The sequence below is a fragment of the Physella acuta genome, unplaced genomic scaffold (assembly GCF_028476545.2).
Source record: "Physella acuta isolate Inbredline_101_S28 unplaced genomic scaffold, ASM2847654v3 ptg000105l, whole genome shotgun sequence".
Lineage (NCBI taxonomy): Eukaryota > Metazoa > Mollusca > Gastropoda > Physidae > Physella > Physella acuta.
In genome coordinates, this window is record NW_026731625.1 from 49772 (window position 1) to 69486 (window position 19715).

A 19715-nucleotide genomic window follows, 5' to 3' on the forward strand; every position below is an offset into this window, starting at 1 on the left:
GGTAACATAACATTACGCCTTGTTAAACTTGAAACTATTCACCAATAAAGCGGGAGTGATCTCCCCTAAACGTTCTCGAATATTCTTATATAACACTTCAGGGTATGGCAACTAGGTATATAGACACGATTTTTAATCCATTTTTAATTATTTAAACTGTTGAAAATAGAATAGAATCTCTAGGAAAAAAAATTGCGCACGAAGTGAACGGCAAACATTATGAGTATAATAGTGCGGAATATTATTTGTACTTTATAATTTCATTATATGCGTTTTTTTGAGAAATCGGAAATAGCATAAATTACTACTTCTGCTAAACGTAAATTACTGAAACTTTGAAAGAAGACAGAGACATAGACATTTTACTTATATATGCAATAGCGTGTATCTATCTGAAACAGGACTCAAGTTATTGGCTTTTAAAAAACTAAAAGTCGAAAATCGCTGAAAACTTGACACAGAACTACACATTTTATATAATACTTATATTTGAAATTTTATTAAGCTAGCGGTAACTGTACTCAAGTTATCGTGTTGACAGACACACACACACACACACATATACAAAGTTACGGACATAAATGCAAAACCCAGTTTTTCCGACTCGATTACGCACAAAACGCCTAAATTTTGATAAATCTTGATTTAAAATTTTTAAAGTATTTCCCGTAAACTCCGTTTATGATGAAGTAGGTCCTACTGAGGTGTAAAACGATGAAAACTGTCAAAATTTCATATGGTTTTAGTGCACGATTACAATACTTCCTCTATACTATGTATACGAGAAAGTAAAAATATAGGGTTAAAGAACACACCAAAACATAAAATCGATAAAAGTATTTATTTTATAGCAGTATACATTATTTCAAGCTGCACACCGTGTATTATATTTTTAATAAATCAACGCTAAAACTAAACCATCCTTGAACTTGGCGAGATTTTTTAAAATGTATAACTATACCAAAAAATTGTTGACACTCATGACAAAAATTGCAATTACGTCACCTTTTACATTTACCAGATATAGGCTAAATATTCAGCAATGCTAAAATGATAATAAAAATAAGTTGCTATTGATTTTCAAAGTTCCCTCTTTCAGAAAGAAAAAAAAATAGAACTGATTAATCCGAAAGAAAGATTCCGCTTCACACTGAAGGGGGAGGGGGGAGGGGTATGGTGGGGTGTGGTGGGGTTGCTCATAGGGAAAAAAAGCTGAAAAATAACATCAAGGTGTAATCATTGATCGGAGTTATAGCCTCAATAACTAATATATGTAGCCTTCTGAAGGGAAAAACAAAAACTTGAGCGATAAACGTATTTATTTTGCAGCTACAGATTATTTCAGTTTCGTTTTGTGATCTATGAGTTCAAGACACAGAACCCTGCCACATTATGTAATGTCAACAACTCTAAAAATGACATAGAGGGCTGTATGAGATATATTGTGTAATATCACTTACTCTAAAAATGATATAGAACTAGAGGGCTGTAACTTAAAATTTGACAGGTTCCAAGCGTATAACAGCCATTTACTTTCTCGTGGGCGGGGTAGAGAGGAAGTATTGTAATCGTGCAAAAAATAGAAATCGAGATTTTTACAAATCTCAACGTCTTTTACCTTCCTGAGTACGCCCGTATGTCTAAAAAACTGATACAGAACTACAAATTTGATTTAATACTTATATATGCAATTTCATCAACCTAGCTGTAACGGTACTCAAGTTTTTGTGTTAACTGACGGACACTAGTGTGTCTAACTGGTGTGTCTAACTGGTGTGTCTAACTGGTGTGTCTAACTGGTGTGTCTACAGCTAACTGGTGTGTTTAACTGGTGTGTCTAACTGGTGTGTCTAACTGGTGTGTCTAACTGGTGTGTCTAACTGGTGTGTCTAACTGGTGTGTCTAACTGGTGTGTCTAACTGGTGTGTCTAACTGGTGTGTCTAACTGGTGTGTCTAACTGGTGTGTCTACAGCTAACTGGTGTGTTTAACTGGTGTGTCTAACTGGTGTGTCTAACTGGTGTGTCTAACTGGTGTGTCTAACTGGTGTGTCTAACTGGTGTGTCTAACTGGTGTGTCTAACTGGTGTGTCTAACTGGTGTGTCTAACTGGTGTGTCTACAGCTAACTGGTGTGTCTAACTGGTGTGTCTACAGCTAACTGGTGTGTCTAACTGGTGTGTCTAACTGGTGTGTCTAACTGGTGTGTCTAACTGGTGTGTCTACAGCTAACTGGTGTGTCTACAGCTAACTGGTGTGTCTACAGCTAACTGGTGTGTCTACAGCTAGCTGGTGTGTCTAACTGGTGTGTCTAACTGGTGTGTCTAACTGGTGTGTCTAACTGGTGTGTCTACAGCTAACTGGTGTGTCTAACTGGTGTGTCTAACTGGTGTGTCTAACTGGTGTGTCTAACTGGTGTGTCTAACTGGTGTGTCTACAGCTAACTGGTGTGTCTAACTGGTGTGTCTAACTGGTGTGTCTAACTGGTGTGTCTAACTGGTGTGTCTACAGCTAACTGGTGTGTTTAACTGGTGTGTCTAACTGGTGTGTCTAACTGGTGTGTCTAACTGGTGTGTCTAACTGGTGTGTCTAACTGGTGTGTCTAACTGGTGTGTCTAACTGGTGTGTCTACAGCTAACTGGTGTGTTTAACTGGTGTGTCTAACTGGTGTGTCTAACTGGTGTGTCTAACTGGTGTGTCTAACTGGTGTGTCTAACTGGTGTGTCTAACTGGTGTGTCTAACTGGTGTGTCTAACTGGTGTGTCTAACTGGTGTGTCTACAGCTAACTGGTGTGTCTAACTGGTGTGTCTACAGCTAACTGGTGTGTCTAACTGGTGTGTCTAACTGGTGTGTCTAACTGGTGTGTCTAACTGGTGTGTCTAACTGGTGTGTCTAACTGGTGTGTCTACAGCTAACTGGTGTGTCTAACTGGTGTGTCTACAGCTAACTGGTGTGTCTAACTGGTGTGTCTAACTGGTGTGTCTAACTGGTGTGTCTAACTGGTGTGTCTACAGCTAACTGGTGTGTCTACAGCTAACTGGTGTGTCTACAGCTAACTGGTGTGTCTACAGCTAACTGGTGTGTCTAACTGGTGTGTCTAACTGGTGTGTCTAACTGGTGTGTCTACAGCTAACTGGTGTGTCTAACTGGTGTGTCTAACTGGTGTGTCTAACTGGTGTGTCTAACTGGTGTGTCTAACTGGTGTGTCTACAGCTAACTGGTGTGTCTAACTGGTTTGTCTAACTGGTGTGTCTAACTGGTGTGTCTACAGCTAAATGGTGTGTCTACAGCTAACTGGTGTGTCTACAGCTAACTGGTGTGTCTAACTGGTGTGTCTACAGCTAACTGGTGTGTCTACAGCTAACTGGTGTGTCTACAGCTAACTGGTGTGTCTACAGCTAACTGGTGTGTCTACAGCTAACTGGTGTGTCTACAGCTAACTGGTGTGTCTAACTGGTGTGTTTACAGCTAACTGGTGTGTCTACAGCTAACTGGTGTGTCTAACTGGTGTGTCTAACTGGTGTGTCTACAGCTAACTGGTGTGTCTAACTGGTGTGTCTACAGCTAACTGGTGTGTCTAATTGGTGTGTCTAACTGGTGTGTCTAACTGGTGTGTCTACAGCTAACTGGTGTGTCTAACTGGTGTGTCTACAGCTAACTGGTGTGTCTAACTGGTGTTTCTAACTGGTGTGTCTACAGCTAACTGGTGTGTCTAATTGGTGTGTCTACAGCTAACTGGTGTGTCTACAGCTAACTGGTGTGTCTACAGCTAACTGGTGTGTCTAACTGGTGTGTCTAACTGGTGTGTCTAACTGGTGTGTCTAACTGGTGTGTCTAACTGGTGTGTCTAACTGGTGTGTCTAACTGGTGTGTTTAACTGGTGTGTCTACAGCTAACTGGTGTGTCTAACTGGTGTGTCTACAGCTAACTGGTGTGTCTAACTGGTGTGTCTAACTGGTGTGTCTAACTGGTGTGTCTAACTGGTGTGTCTACAGCTAACTGGTGTGTCTACAGCTAACTGGTGTGTCTACAGCTAACTGGTGTGTCTACAGCTAACTGGTGTGTCTAACTGGTGTGTCTAACTGGTGTGTCTAACTGGTGTGTCTACAGCTAACTGGTGTGTCTAACTGGTGTGTCTAACTGGTGTGTCTAACTGGTGTGTCTAACTGGTGTGTCTAACTGGTGTGTCTAACTGGTGTGTCTACAGCTAACTGGTGTGTCTAACTGGTGTGTCTAACTGGTGTGTCTAACTGGTGTGTCTACAGCTAACTGGTGTGTCTACAGCTAACTGGTGTGTCTACAGCTAACTGGTGTGTCTAACTGGTGTGTCTAACTGGTGTGTCTACAGCTAACTGGTGTGTCTACAGCTAACTGGTGTGTCTACAGCTAACTGGTGTGTCTACAGCTAACTGGTGTGTCTACAGCTAACTGGTGTGTCTAACTGGTGTGTCTACAGCTAACTGGTGTGTCTACAGCTAACTGGTGTGTCTAACTGGTGTGTCTAACTGGTGTGTCTACAGCTAACTGGTGTGTCTAACTGGTGTGTCTACAGCTAACTGGTGTGTCTAATTGGTGTGTCTAACTGGTGTGTCTAACTGGTGTGTCTACAGCTAACTGGTGTGTCTAACTGGTGTGTCTACAGCTAACTGGTGTGTCTAACTAGTGTGTCTACAGCTAACTGGTGTGTCTAATTGGTGTGTCTAACTGGTGTGTCTACAGCTAACTGGTGTGTCTAACTGGTGTGTCTAACTGGTGTGTCTAACTGGTGTGTCTACAGCTAACTGGTGTGTCTAATTGGTGTGTCTACAGCTAACTGGTGTGTCTACAGCTAACGGGTGTGTCTACAGCTAACTGGTGTGTCTAACTGGTGTGTCTAACTGGTGTGTCTAACTGGTGTGTCTAACTGGTGTGTCTACAGCTAACTGGTGTGTCTACAGCTAACTGGTGTGTCTAATTGGTGTGTCTACAGCTAACTGGTGTGTCTAATTGGTGTGTCTAACTGGTGTGTCTAACTGGTGTGTCTACAGCTAACTGGTGTGTCTACAGGTAACTGGTGTGTCTACAGCTAACTGGTGTGTCTAACTGGTGTGTCTAACTGGTGTGTCTAACTGGTGTGTCTACAGCTAACTGGTGTGTCTAACTGGTGTGTCTACAGCTAACTGGTGTGTCTACAGCTAACTGGTGTGTCTAACTGGTGTGTCTAACTGGTGTGTCTAACTGGTGTGTCTACAGCTAACTGGTGTGTCTACAGCTAACTGGTGTGTCTACAGCTAACTGGTGTGTCTACAGCTAACTGGTGTGTCTAACTGGTGTGTCTAACTGGTGTGTCTAACTGGTGTCTCTAACTGATGTGTCCACAGCTAACCAACGACGCCTGAGGAATCAAACTTCTCGCGTGCAGAGACTTGCCTGCGCGTTCATCACTTGGTGAGTAGGCGAAGTAGCGGTCGCAGCATACATCGAGACAACGTTTGTGTGACTGAACTGAAATTTCTCAAACGGATTTTCTCAAGGTGTGGGTTAGCCGTTAAATTTCAACTGATATGAAGGAAAAGGTACGTAATTTTTTAAATACATTTCATCTTGCCTTTCTTTCAACTATTGTGGACATTTAGCTGATTGTTTAGAAATAAACACATTTTATCTTTAATTTTTGCAATCGTAGATCAATTGGCCATCATATAGTCAAATAGGTGGATAAATTAAAAAATAATAAGTTTGGTTTAATTGGTGGAACTTAAGTTAAAATTTTAGTCGTCTTTTAATGGTAATCGAAAGTTTAGTTTACGGTCACTTTAAGACAACACATATGTTTACTTCCTTTAGATATGTACCGTTCTCTACTTTGTAATAAAAATGCACATAAACTTGAAGCAAACACATTCCTGTTCCTACCACCAATAGTAATGCTCACACAAACTTTGCTAAATAAATCAAATATTTAACTTGCATTTTCTAAAGTTGATCTGAGTCTTCTTAATTAGTAATTAGATCTTTTTATTAGATCTTCTAAACTTGATTTACCTGAAGCTCTAAAAGCACGAAATGTTTTGAATGAGGACAAATCTCTAACCTATTTGGTTAATCAAACACGACAAACTTTCTAATAAGACAAATCTCTAACCTATTTGGTTAATCAAACACGACAAACTTTGTAATAAGACAAATCTCTAACCTATTTGGTTAATCAAACACGACAAACTTTCTAATAAGACAAATCTCTAACCTATTTGGTTAATCAAACACGACAAACTTTCTAATAAGACAAATCTCTAACCTATTTGGTTAATCAAACACGACAAACTTTCTAATAAGACAAATCTCTAACCTTTTTGGTTAATCAAACACGACAAACTTTCTAATAAGACAAATCTCTAACCTATTTGGTTAATCAAACACGACAAACTTTCTAATAAGACAAATCTCTAACCTATTTGGTTAATCAAACACGACAAACTTTGTAATAAGACAAATCTCTAACCTATTTGGTTAATCAAACACGACAAACTTTGTAATAAGCTTTCCACGACACCAAAGATAGCAACATACAACAAACTTGCTTTCTTTAATAAAACACTGGTTGCTAAAATATAAAGAAGTAGTCATGAGTGACCAATGCTTTCATTAAAGACATTGTTTTATTTTCTTTTGTTCGGTACATTTAAAAGCTCTTTATTATAAATGTTATATATCTATTTTATTTCCTAGTGGTATATTTCAGAAGTTTAAAAACTAAAACTAAAAATTCAATATTTAAAAAAAAAACATTAGCTTAAACATTTGCTTTAAACCCATACTGGCAACGAACATTAATACTTTACGACTTGTAACATTTGCTTTAAAAAGAGAATAGCAACATTAATACTTTACGACTTGTAACATTTGCTTTAAAAAGAGAATAGCAACAAACAGTAGCAACTTACAAAACTGGAAGAAAAAACAGTTTACCCCACCTCACCCCAGTTAACCCCACATCACCCCACCCCTCTTCACCCCACCTCACCCCAGTCCACCCCACATCACCCCAGTCCACCCCACCTCACCCCACCTCACCCCAGTCCACCCCAGTCCACCCCACCTCACCCCAGTTCACCCCACCTCACCCTACCTCACCCTACCTCACCTCACGCCACCCCACATCACCCCACCCCAGTCCACCCCACCTCACTCCACATCACCCTACCTCACCCCACCTCACCCCATCTCACCCCACCTCACTCCACCCCACCTCACCCTAGTTCACCCCAGTTCACCTCACTCCACATCACCCTACCTCACCCCACTTCACCCCACCCCACATCATCTCACTTCACCCCACCTCACCCCACCCCACCTCATCCCACCTTACGCCAGTCCACCCCACCTCACCCCACCTCACCCTACCCCACCTCACCCCAGTCCTCTCCAGTTCACCCCACCTCACCCCACCTCACCCCACCTCACACCAATCCACCCCACCTCACCCCACCCCACCCCACCCCACCTCACCCCAGTCCACTCCAGTTCACCTCAGTCCACTCCAGTTTAACCCACCTCACCCCACCTCACCCTACCTAACCCCACCTCACCTCACCCCACCTCACCCCACCCCACCCCACCTCACCCCACCTCACACCAATCCACCCCACCTTACCCCAGTCCACTCCAGTTCACCCCACCTCACCCCACCTCACCCCACCTCACACTACCTAACCTCACCCCACCTCACCCCACCCCACCCCACCTCACCTGACGTCACTACATTTCACCGCGCGGGTAATGTGATTGCTTAATTTATTTTATTATTTAATAAATAAATATTTTAATTAGTTTTAATGACTGGTTGAATGCCTAATTGGATTAGAAATGAGACTTTCTTGTGTTGTCTTTAGAAACAAAATTTTCAGGTAAAAACGTTGCATCAAAAACTGGGTTATAATCGAGTTACAGACAGATAGAGGACCATACAAGATACACAAATTAACCTACAATCCCCCCCCCTATGAAGTGGTTATAAATTCCACACTTGTCCGTGGAGCTTGTCAATCTTACAAGTGTGTCTAATACTTGTCTAATACATTGATACAACAGCATTATTGGGGGGGGGGGTATAACGTGTAGAAAAAGACAACATTCGAGGAATAATGGCTGGGGTTAGATGGAAACAACTAACTATTATTTAAATTTTTATTAAGACAAGAACTTTGGCTAAGTTTTAATAAGAAACTGCACACTAGTACTATGGGCAGTAGAGAGATCTAGTGGAGTCCCGTCCCCCCCCCCCAACTACTGGAGTACCCCCCCCCCCCCCCCACACTACTGGAGTCCGCCACGAGTGGAGTCCCCCATTCCCCCATCAAATGCCACAGCACAAGGAATTGCCCCTCCCCCCCCCCATAAATCCGAAATAGTTCCCCTCGGACACCCGCTGGCCACACGGAGATGGTAGATACAGCACTTGGCTGTCTGTTTAGTTCCTGCCGGAATGGACGCTGGCCACACGGAGATGGTAGATACAGCACTTGGCTGTCTGTTTAGTTCCTGTCGGAATGGACGCTGGCCACACGGAGATGGTAGATACAGCACTTGGCTGTCTGTTTAGTTCCTGCCGGAATGGACGCGAAGACTTTCTTTGCACGAGCGTCGACTACCGCCAATACGGCTTGAGGAACGGGAAATACCAAAGAATAATAATGATAATGACATTGAAAACCATTGGTTTGATCAACACAGTCATACCATAGTAAGATTAAAATTTAGAAAAAAAGGCTAAATTACACAAACAAGACCCTTAGCGGCTTGCCTCAAATTCACAAGAGATGCGGCTTGCCTCAAATTCACAAGAGATGCGGCTTGCCACAAATTCACAAGAGATGCGGCTTGCCTATAAAAAACTAAGAAGCACGACGAAAGGAAATTGAAAGCTCAAAAATGATTGGGCAAAAATTGTCATAATATGTTCAACTTGATCAAATATACTTGATCAAATATACTTGATCAAATATACTTGATCAAATATACTTGATCAAATATACTTGATCAAATATACTTGATCAAAGGCGTTAGCTGTGTAGCTGAGATAATAAGAAAACAAGAAACAGCCATACAGCTAGAAGAAACAGCCATACAGCTAGAAGAAACAGGCCAGATCGAGCACTTATCTGGGAACTAAAGATTTTGACATGCTTTTTGTGCTGGCCATAACATTTGATGCTAACTTTATCGTTACTTTATCTTTATCTTTACTTTATTTTTATCTGTATCTTTGCTTTACTTTTATCTTTATTTTATCTTTACTACCCGGTGAGCACCACACATTCGCCATCTGCTCATCTAAAGACTAAAATAGCTTCAGTTCGCTCACCAGATTTTTCTTGTATACTTCCCAAAAACCATGTATTTTTACAGATGATATTACATAGTATCTGCGGTGAGATCAGATAAATATAAAGAAATCATTTGGTGAAAGATAAAAAGACAACCGGAAGGTTTAAAAAGTCGCGACCATGTACACAGCTATCACAGGGTTGGGCTGGGGAAAATCTATGTCGCCAAATGATAGGTTTCTGCTGGAAGAGATAATGAGCTTTCACTCGATACGTAGATGCCACTACCCACCACTTTCTCCCTGACGCTGGTACATTTGGTTCTGTTGTAGGGCAGACAGATTTAACAGTCGTAGGGCAGACATATCTGACTCTCGTAGGGCAGACATATCCCGCTAATCCGGTTACTGATATCTCAAATTGTACTCGTACACCAAAGCAAATTTGAGCTTGCTCGACAGCTCGTATCTAAAAAGTCTTGTATGTCGTGGCACTCGTATGTCGTGGCACTCGTATGTCGTGGCACTCGTATGTCGTGGCACTCGTATGTCGTGGCACTCGTATGTCGTGGCACTCGAATGTCGTGGCACTCGAATGTCGTGGCACTCGTATGTTGTGGCACTCGTATGTCGTGGCACTCGTATGTTGAGGTTCCACTAAGGCGAGATAACACCGTCCATGCCTAGAGTTCATGCCAAACAAAGCGGGAGTCTGTTCTATAATCTTTCTGCAATATTCGAATACAACAGTAGGGAGATATAGACATGATTTTTAATCAATTTTAAATACATTTCTTAAAATAAAATAGAATCTCGAAGATAATTGCGCACCAAACGAACAGCAAATAATGTGTGTATACTAGTTTTATAGTTATAGGCTTTTGAAAGAAACGTAATTACAATAAGTTACACTTTCGATTAGGAATGCTGAAAAGTTCATAAAGAACTACACATTTGATATAATACTTAAATATGAAATTTCATCAACATAGCTGTAACGGTACTCAAGTTATCGTGTTAACAGACACACAAACACATATATACACATACACAAACACACACACACACACACACACACACACACACACACAAGGACAGAATCGCAAAGCCCAGTTTTTCCGACTTGATGACGCATAATTCGCCGAGGTTTTGAAAATTTGGATTTAGAATTTTTGCCCGGTTAAAATAAGTCCCCTATACTCCGTATACTCCGTATATGATGAAGTACTGAGGTGTAAAAGGGCGAAAACTCAAAATTGCATGTGATTTTTGTGCACGATTACAAGAGTTCCTGTATACTCTGTACACGAGAAATAAAAAAGCCTCGCCTATAGTAAACTCATGCTACACAGATATGACCTTGTATTGTTTACCAGTTATAATTTGATCATGATACTGGCGAGTCGGTTTGTCGAAACTTTTTCTCGGTTTTCTGTTGGTTATGGTTCAATTGATCGTAGTCTTATCGAGCCCATTGTAGAATACACATCAGTCAACCTAAACAACTTTAGTGACCGGAGAATAAAGAGAATTCAACCAAAAGAATTTTCAGAGCAAAGCTGAACAGAAAATCATTTTGAAATTTATTTATTTTCACAATAGATTGACTGCTGTTCCCATAACGGACTCGACCCCACCACCCCCCCCCTCCCTCCCACCCACCCCCCTCCCACCCACCCCCCTCCCACCATCCCCCTCCCACCATCCCCCCTCCCACCCTCCCCCCACCCCCACTAGCTCCTCTTTGGTGTGAAAGAAGACAACTGTATCACATTTGAGAAGCAGATTTTTTTTTATGTTTTACCGTAGATGGTGGTAATGACGTCACCCGAACAATTGAATTGATTTCAAAGTAACCCAGCCGTTATAATTGCCGGAATTAACCGGCAACTAGCTGACGTCACTCACACGGCCTGTCGGGATGGGTGGAATCTGTGTGACATTCGGTGTGTGGTGTGTGACATTTGGTGTGTGGTCTGTAACATTCGGTGTTTGACATTTGTTGTTGGTCTGTGATGTGTGACATTTGGCGTGTGGTGTGTGACATTGGTGTGTGTTGTGTGACATTCGGTGTGTGACATTTGTTGTTGGTGTGTGGTGTGTGACATTTGGTGTGTGATGTGTGACATTCAGTGTGTGGTGTGTGACATTTGGTGTGTGACATTTGTTGTTGGTGTGTGGTGTGTGTGTGTTATCTGTGTGAAATGTGGTGTTTGTATAAGCATGTACATAGTTGAAATTGATGTAGACATGGTGCAGTTATAAGGTGCAAACCTGATGCATTCTGCACACACACCTGCCCTGTACAAGCTTGACCTTGCCCTGTCCCAGCTTGACCTTGCCCATCCCTGCCACCCCCTCCCCCTGTGTCCCTACTTATTGAATCAACTTAATGTCTGATATGAGCTCCGTGGTTCACATTACAATTTTTTTTCTTGTTGAGAGAACGGCAAGCGAGAGAGAGTAATGACATGGGGCATTAGGTCATCATGATCCACGGTTCCTACAAGCACCTCAACATTTCTATCTCAACATTTCCATCTCAACTTTTCTTTCTCAACATTTTATCTCAACATTTCTTTCTCAACATTTCCATCTCAACTTTTCTTTCTCAACATTTTATCTCAACATTTCTTTCTCAACATTTCTTTCTCAACATTTCCATCTCAACATTTCTATCTCAACATTTCTTTCTCAACATTTCTTTCTCAACATTTCTATCTCAACATTTATATTTCAACACTAATATTTCAATATTTCTATATCTACATTTTTATCTCAACATTTCTAAAGACCCACCCCACCTCAGAACTAAAGTCCCTCTTCACCTTAGCCTCAAGTTCTAAAGTCCTATCTCAGCCTTAGTTCTGAAGTTCCAAATTGTACATAAAAATCACGTGAGGTTTTGACAGTTTTCACCATTTTACTTCTCAGTACTTCATCATATATGGAGTATAGGGGACTTATTTTATTTGGGCAAAAATTATAACTGCAGTTTTATCAAAATTTCCGCGTTTTATGCATAATCGAGTCGGAAAAATGGGCTTTTCAATTTTGTCCGTGTGAGTGTGTGTGTGTGTGTGTTACATCTAGATTGATGAAATTTCACATATAAGTATTTCATCAAATTTGTAGTTATATATCAACGTTTTAGCGATTTCCGATAAACGAAAGTGGAACTTAGTTTACTTTTAATTTTTCTAAAGCCTATAAGTACTGTTTCAGATAGATAAACGAAATTTCACGTATAAGTAAAAGATCAAATTGTCTGCCGTCTTTTAAATTTCGAGTAATTTCCGTTGACCGGAAGTAGTAATTTACGATATTCCCGATTTCATAAAAAAAAACGCATATGAATTTATAAAGTACTTATAATATTCCATAATATTACACACATACTGCTTGCCGTTCACTTGGTGCGCAATTCTATTTTTTAAAAGTTTAAGTTTAAGTTTATTTAAAATTAATTAAAAATAACTCGTAGTGTTATATAAGAATGTTCGAGAAAGTTAAGGGTGATCTATCCCGCTTTATTTTTACTATTCTCACACATCGACGTGTTACACTTTTTTATAATGATTTGATTTGTAATTAGGTCACAATGGGTGTTTGATCCTGGAACAAAATCAAAGCTTCAAACAAAACGATTCTTTGTCACAGTTTTACTGGTACCTTGGCGCTGGTTGGTGACAAAGATGGTTGACCATCTTATGGTTGGTGACAAAGATGGTTGACCATCTTATGGTTGGACGAAAATGGTTGATCTTTTAATGAAAGGAAAAAATAAAGCCACCTTTGCCTTTTATTTTTTTAAAGTCTTTAAAAAGCTGTGTAAGTTTAATGGTCGATACGTGTAGCTGTCGTCTGGCTCGAGCAAATAGTTTTGTGGTAATTAAATTTGGATCAATTCAAAGTTCTGTAGATCACACGACGCTGCTAACGACTCAATCTCACAGAGTTCAAACCAAAATAGATGGAAGGCCTCGATACTAGCATCAATACGAGGGATACGTTCATCTAATACATACTTGCTCCATGCTGGGGGGGGGGGATCGATTTCACTAAGGAAAATACATCACGCGTCGTTGGCAGCCAGTACAGCACTAGCTAAATACACGTCATTGTTAGCACTAGCTAAATACACGTCATTGTTAGCACTAGCTAAATACACGTCATTGTTAGCACTAGCTGAATACACGTCATTGTTAGCACTAGCTGAATACACGTCATTGTTAGCACTAGCTAAATACACGTCATTGTTAGCACTAGCTAAATACACGTCATTGTTAGCACTAGCTGAATACACGTCATTGTTAGCACTAGCTGAATACACGTCATTGTTAGCACTAGCTGAATACACGTCATTGTTAGCACTAGCTAAATACACGTCATTGTTAGCACTAGCTAAATACACGTCATTGTTAGCACTAGCTAAATACACGTCATTGTTAGCACTAGCTAAATACACGTCATTGTTAGCACTAGCTAAATACACGTCATTGTTAGCACTAGCTGAATACACGTCATTGTTAGCACTAGCTGAATACACGTCATTGTTAGCACTAGCTAAATACACGTCATTGTTAGCACTAGCTGAATACACGTCATTGTTAGCACTAGCTGAATACACGTCATTGTTAGCACTAGCTAAATACACGTCATTGTTAGCACTAGCTGAATACACGTCATTGTTAGCACTAGCTGAATACACGTCATTGTTAGCACTAGCTGAATACACGTCATTGTTAGCACTAGCTGAATACACGTCATTGTTAGCACTAGCTGAATACACGTCATTGTTAGCACTAGCTAAATACACGTCATTGTTAGCACTAGCTAAATACACGTCATTGTTAGCACTAGCTAAATACACGTCATTGTCACCACTAGCTAAATACACGTCATTGTCACCACTAGCTAAATACACGTCATTGTTAGCACTAGCTAAATACACGTCATTGTCACCACTAGCTAAATACACGTCATTGTTAGCACTAGCTGAATAAACGTCATTGTTAGCACTAGCTAAACATATAGTCAGCACTAGATGAGAAAAGACAAAAGAGAAAAGAGAAAAGAGAAAAAAAAAAGACAAAATGATGCATGTATAAAATAATCATTTAAAAAGTTCTTATTAGTACTTTATTCTACTTTTTCGTATACGAAGTATAGAGGAAGTATTGTAATCGTGCAAAATATCTCCATGTTATACACCTCCGTCGGAAAAACATAGTTTTGCAACTTTGTCCGTATGTCTGTGTGTGTGTATATATATTTGTGTGTATATGTGTGTGTGTGTATGTCTGTAAACACGATAACTTGAGTACCATTAGATCTAGATTGATGAAATTTCATATATAAGTATTTCATCAAATTTGTAGTTATATATCAACTTTTCAGCGATTTCTGATAACTGGAAGTGGAACTTATTCTAGTTTGCTTTTTCATAACTTGAATTCTGTTTCAGATACATACATCAAATCTCACATATAAGTAAAATTCTCTGCCTTCTGTCAAAATTGAGTAATTTCTGTTTACCGGAAGAAGAAATTTACGCTATTTCCGATTTCTCAAAATACGAATACGATTTTAAAAAGTAATGATATTCTGCACTATTATACACATATTGTTTGCCGTTCACTTTTTGCGCAATTTTTTTTCTACGAGATTCTACTCTATTCAATTTAAAAAAATTTAAGTAATTAAAAAAATGAATTTAAAATCATGGATAAAAAATCATATCTATATCCCGAGTAGCCATACCCCGTAGTGTTATATAAGAATATTCGAGAACGTTTATGTAAGATCACTCCCGCTCTATTGGTGAATAGTTTCAAGTTTAACAAGGCGTAATGTTATGTTACCGGCTCACCTAGAATAGAAGGGGGGGGGGGGGGCGAGATGTGAAATGGATTTTACTATTGTAACAATGTGCATATACATTAATGGTCCGAGCCTAATTGCAGTTGTATTTGCACTTTGCAGTTTGCTTGGAAATAAACCTTTATCATTACCTTATATAAGAATGTTGGTCTTTTAAAAAGCTGTGTCAAGTCCTCCCATTTGTTATTAAAATGTGATGTCGACCATTGAAGGCGGTTATTGATTACATCAATTTTACAAGGTAAACATATTAGGTAAATGTTACAGTTGTGAAAAACGGTTGTAAAGACACTAAATGTAAGAATGCAAGTTTTAGCAAAAATGTTATTTAACACGTTTTTATTAACTCAGCTTCGCGTTTGTTTGTTGTTAAAATTGACAACGAAAATCAGCCCACTTCTGATTGCTCTAGAGATCTGAAATTCGGCATGCAGGCTATTTTCGCCTAACAATTTCAGATGCAATCATAAAAACTAGCAATTAGAGACCTAAATTAGCTTAATTAAATTACGCCCCTAGGACCCTAAAATTGAGGACATGATTTCTCAAAAACGCATGTAAATTTATAAAGTACTAATAATATCCCGCACTTTTATACACATTTTATTAGGCGTTCACTTGGTGTGGGACGGGGTGGTCTAGCGGTAGAGAGCTGGACTGCTAACCCGTTAGTCTCGAGTTCGAATCCGAGTTCAAGTCAGTAGACCGTCCCTGAGTCCACCCAACTCTGATGGGTACCTAACTCCTGTTAGGGAAAGTAAAGGCGGCTGGGCATAGTGCTGACCACACTATCTCTTCATATGCCGAGGTCACAGAAACAAGTGAACTCTACTTCACTTGCCCCATAGACCGTCAGGTTTGAAAGAGAAACTTTTCACTTGGTGTGCAATTCTTTTTTTTATTACCACTTTTTTTTTAATGTTTTACAGTGTAATGCTTTTAAGGTGTTTGGAGAATCGACAGTTAATCTGTTCGAGGAGGGATGGACGGTGGGCCAACTACCTAAAACCATTCAAAAACCTTTTGATCCTTTTTATTTTGATAAAAAATCCTCTAAATTTTTATGTATTTAAAAACACTTAGTCAAGTCATACTTAATCAAGTCATTAGAAAAAGTAGAAAATAAACTATATAAAAAACTTTTTAAAAACCACGTTTTTCATGTGTAGCAACGGACTAAAAAGGAGAAAATAAAATACTTAAAAAAAACTTTTAAAAAAACCACGTTTTTCTTCTTGGACTAAAAAGTAGAAAATAAATTTTTCTTCCGACCCTAGGGGATCTACCAATGACTGCTCGTAGATTTTGTGTTTCCTCGAGCTGTGCAGGTTCTTGTGATGACTGTTCATACATTTGATGACAAAAAACGTGGGTCGGGCAGATTTATGATTAAAGCGAAAAGCACACAACACACGAATTTTGGAAATTTGATGGTGAACGTAATAATTGTCGGCATGTTAAGTAAACACAAGTTTTAAAAAAATATCATCTTTTTCAAAAATTCTAATTATGTCTTTATTTAGTCCTATAGCACTTACTTCCCTTTGATAAATTAGGAAAACACAATTACTTCCCTTTATAAAACCATTGCATTAGTGGAAAAGAATTTACTTTTTATTACTTTGTTTTGGTGTTGGGAAAAAAAATAATTACATAATTAGCGGGGATTGATCTAGTGAAAATGTTGTAGGTATTTTACGGATAAGCTTGGAGTATTATAATTCTTCATTAAATTGAAACAGGCGCGTTCGTTTAAGTGAGTGCAAAAGACTATGAATAAGTTGGGGTACTATAGTCGTTTATTAAGCTAAAACAGGCGATTCCGCCCCGGGCTAGACTGTGAGCACTTTGCGTTTATGTTCGCGTTAGTGTTTTCTTTGTGTTAAGGTTTGCGTTAGTGGTTGCGGTTTGATTTGGTTCGTTTTTGTTCTTTCTTTTTTCGTATTTGTTTGGGTTTTTTTTCTTTGGGTTTGTATTTGTGTTTTTGGTTGGTTTTGCGTTTGGATTTGGTTTGTTTCGTTTGCTTTTTCGTTTTTACTTTCTCGTATATACGAAGTATAGAGAAAGTCTTGTTTTGTGTTGTTATTGGTTGGTATTGGTGTTTGTGGTTGTGGTTGGGTTTGTTGTTAGTTTTTTGTTTTCGTTTGTATTTGTAATTGTGTTAGCGTTATGTTTGCGTTTTGTTGTTTTGGTTTTGGTTGGTTGTGGTTTGGGTGGGCAATGCCGGGTTTATGATGATTACTAAACACACAGGTAATGGTCTTTAACAGAAAGGTTTTTCACAGAAGCCAGAGCAGGGCCTGGCCGGGACGGCTAGTAGCTTATATTTTTTAAAAATCGTTTATTTTCTGCATTTTAGTGTATTGTTGTAGTATAAAAGTTTGTTGTAAAACATTTTTGATTATTTTTTTTTGTCTTGACTTGTTTCATTGCTAAACCGTTAACATTTTTATGTGAAACAAACTTTAACATTTTGATGTGAACCAACCTTTAACATCTTGATGTGAACCAACCTTTAACATCTTGATGTGAACGAATCTTTAACATCATTAGCTTGTTGAACCTTAGCACTGCAGCCAGCTAAAAAAACGGTAATCTAGTTTGATTTTTCTTGCCTATTCTGTTGTTTGTGAGTTGTTGTGATACGCTTGACTGACTTGCTCGTCTGTCAGGGCGACCAAGCGTATAACGTGTTGGACGACGCATTAGTTTTCAAACCAAATTGGAGATAATGAATAAAATCGTTCGATTCTTTCGGTAGAAGCTAGGTCAGGTGCTGGCCTTCAAGTCAATGAATTGTTTTTTTTTAACAGACACAATAATTTGTGTACATTAGCTAGCTACCAGACAGATATTTGAATAAAACATCAAATGTTCAGACAAAACATCAAATGTTGAGATAAAGCATCAAATGTTGAGATAAAACATCAAATGTTGAGATAACACATCAACTGTTTAGATTTTTGCATGAATCTTAATGTCTCAAACTAAACAATTATGTGTGTACTAAATTGATTTAAAGAAATTCCATCAGTCATGTAAACCATCAGTCATGTAAACCATCAGTCATGTAAACCACCAGTCCATCTTTACCATCAGTCATGTAAACCATCAGTCATGTAATCCATCAGTCATGTAAACCATCAGTCATGTAATCCATCAGTCATGTAAACCACCAGTCCATCTTTACCATCAGTCATGTAAACCACCAGTCCATCTTTACCATCAGTCATGTAAACCATCAGTCATGTAAACCATCAGTCATGTAAACCATCAGTCATGTAATCCATCAGTCATGTAAACCATCAGTCATGTAAACCATCAGTCATGTAAACCATCAGTCATGTAAACCATCAGTCATGTAAACCACCAGTCCATCTTTACCATCAGTCATGTAAACCATCAGTCATGTAAACCACCAGTCCATCTTTACCATCAGTCATGTAAACTATCCAAAGTTCCTTGAATACTGCAGGCTAGTGTAACATGATGCTCTACCAGTAGGATGTGAAAACTAGGGTCTACATTATGAACCTCTGTTTTCTTAGCTCCAGTCTCCGTGTCTTGTTACCTACCGCTATGGACCAGTTCAAAGGAAGTTTTCTACTAGACTAACTAGGTCTAAACTTTTGATGTAGATCTACTGGGTCTAAGTTTTCTACTAGACTAACTAGGTCGAAACTTTTGATGTAGATCTACTGGGTCTAAGTTTTCTACTAGACTAACTAGGTCTAAACTTTTGATGTAGATCTACTGGGTCTAAGTTTTCTACTAGACTAACTAGGTCGAAACTTTAATATATACCTATTGGGTCTAAATTTTTGTGTAGGCCAACTGGGTTTACGTTTTCGTCTAGATTTGATAAATCTAGGTTTTCTTGTTTTGACTACCTGTGTCTAAGTTTATTTACCACTGCTATATTTATTCCCACTTTATTTATCCCCTATTTATTAACGCATTTTTTTTTCAATTTAAAAGACCAACTTTTAAAAATGTTTACACTTCTGATACGGTTCCAAGCGATTTGTTACCATCTAATATCTTGTGTAATATGAAATTTTAGAAACTAGCGTACCCTACGCGCGTTGCTTCGATCTAGTCCTTGTTTAATAAAACAGACAATATTTTAAATGTAAACAAACCAGGCGCTGTTTTTTTTGTTGGGGCGTGTGTTTGTTGATGCCACTGTATTTACATCAAGTCGATATATCACTGTATTTACATCAAGTCGAGTTACCTCTGTATTTACATCAAGTCGAGTTACCTCTGTATTTACATCGAGTTACCTCTGTATTTCTATCTATCAAGTTTGTAAAAAGGAAATCAACTTCCCGAGGGCTCCAGATTTTGATCTCGTTGGTCTCAGCGCCATGTTTGATGTGACAGGATGTCCTGCATTTAAGTGTCGTCAAGGCAACCAATAGCTGGTAGTGTCGTCAAGGCAACCAATAGCTGGTAGTGTCATCAAGGCAACCAATAGCTGGTAGTGTCATTAAGGCAACCAATAGCTGGTAGTGTCATTAAGGCAAC

At 39.1% G+C, this 19715-nt stretch overlaps 1 protein-coding gene across 2 annotated transcripts in view; it reads left to right on the forward strand.

Annotated features, from left to right (window-relative positions):
* LOC131932088 (calcitonin gene-related peptide type 1 receptor) overlaps window positions 1-19715 on the forward strand; it is an 89967-nt gene that overhangs the window by 2370 nt on the left and 67882 nt on the right. For both annotated transcript variants that reach the window (XM_059288974.1, XM_059288981.1), the window contains exon 2: window positions 5359-5553. The gene's annotated coding sequence lies outside the window, so the exon portion shown is untranslated. The remainder of the gene's footprint in view (window positions 1-5358; window positions 5554-19715) is intronic.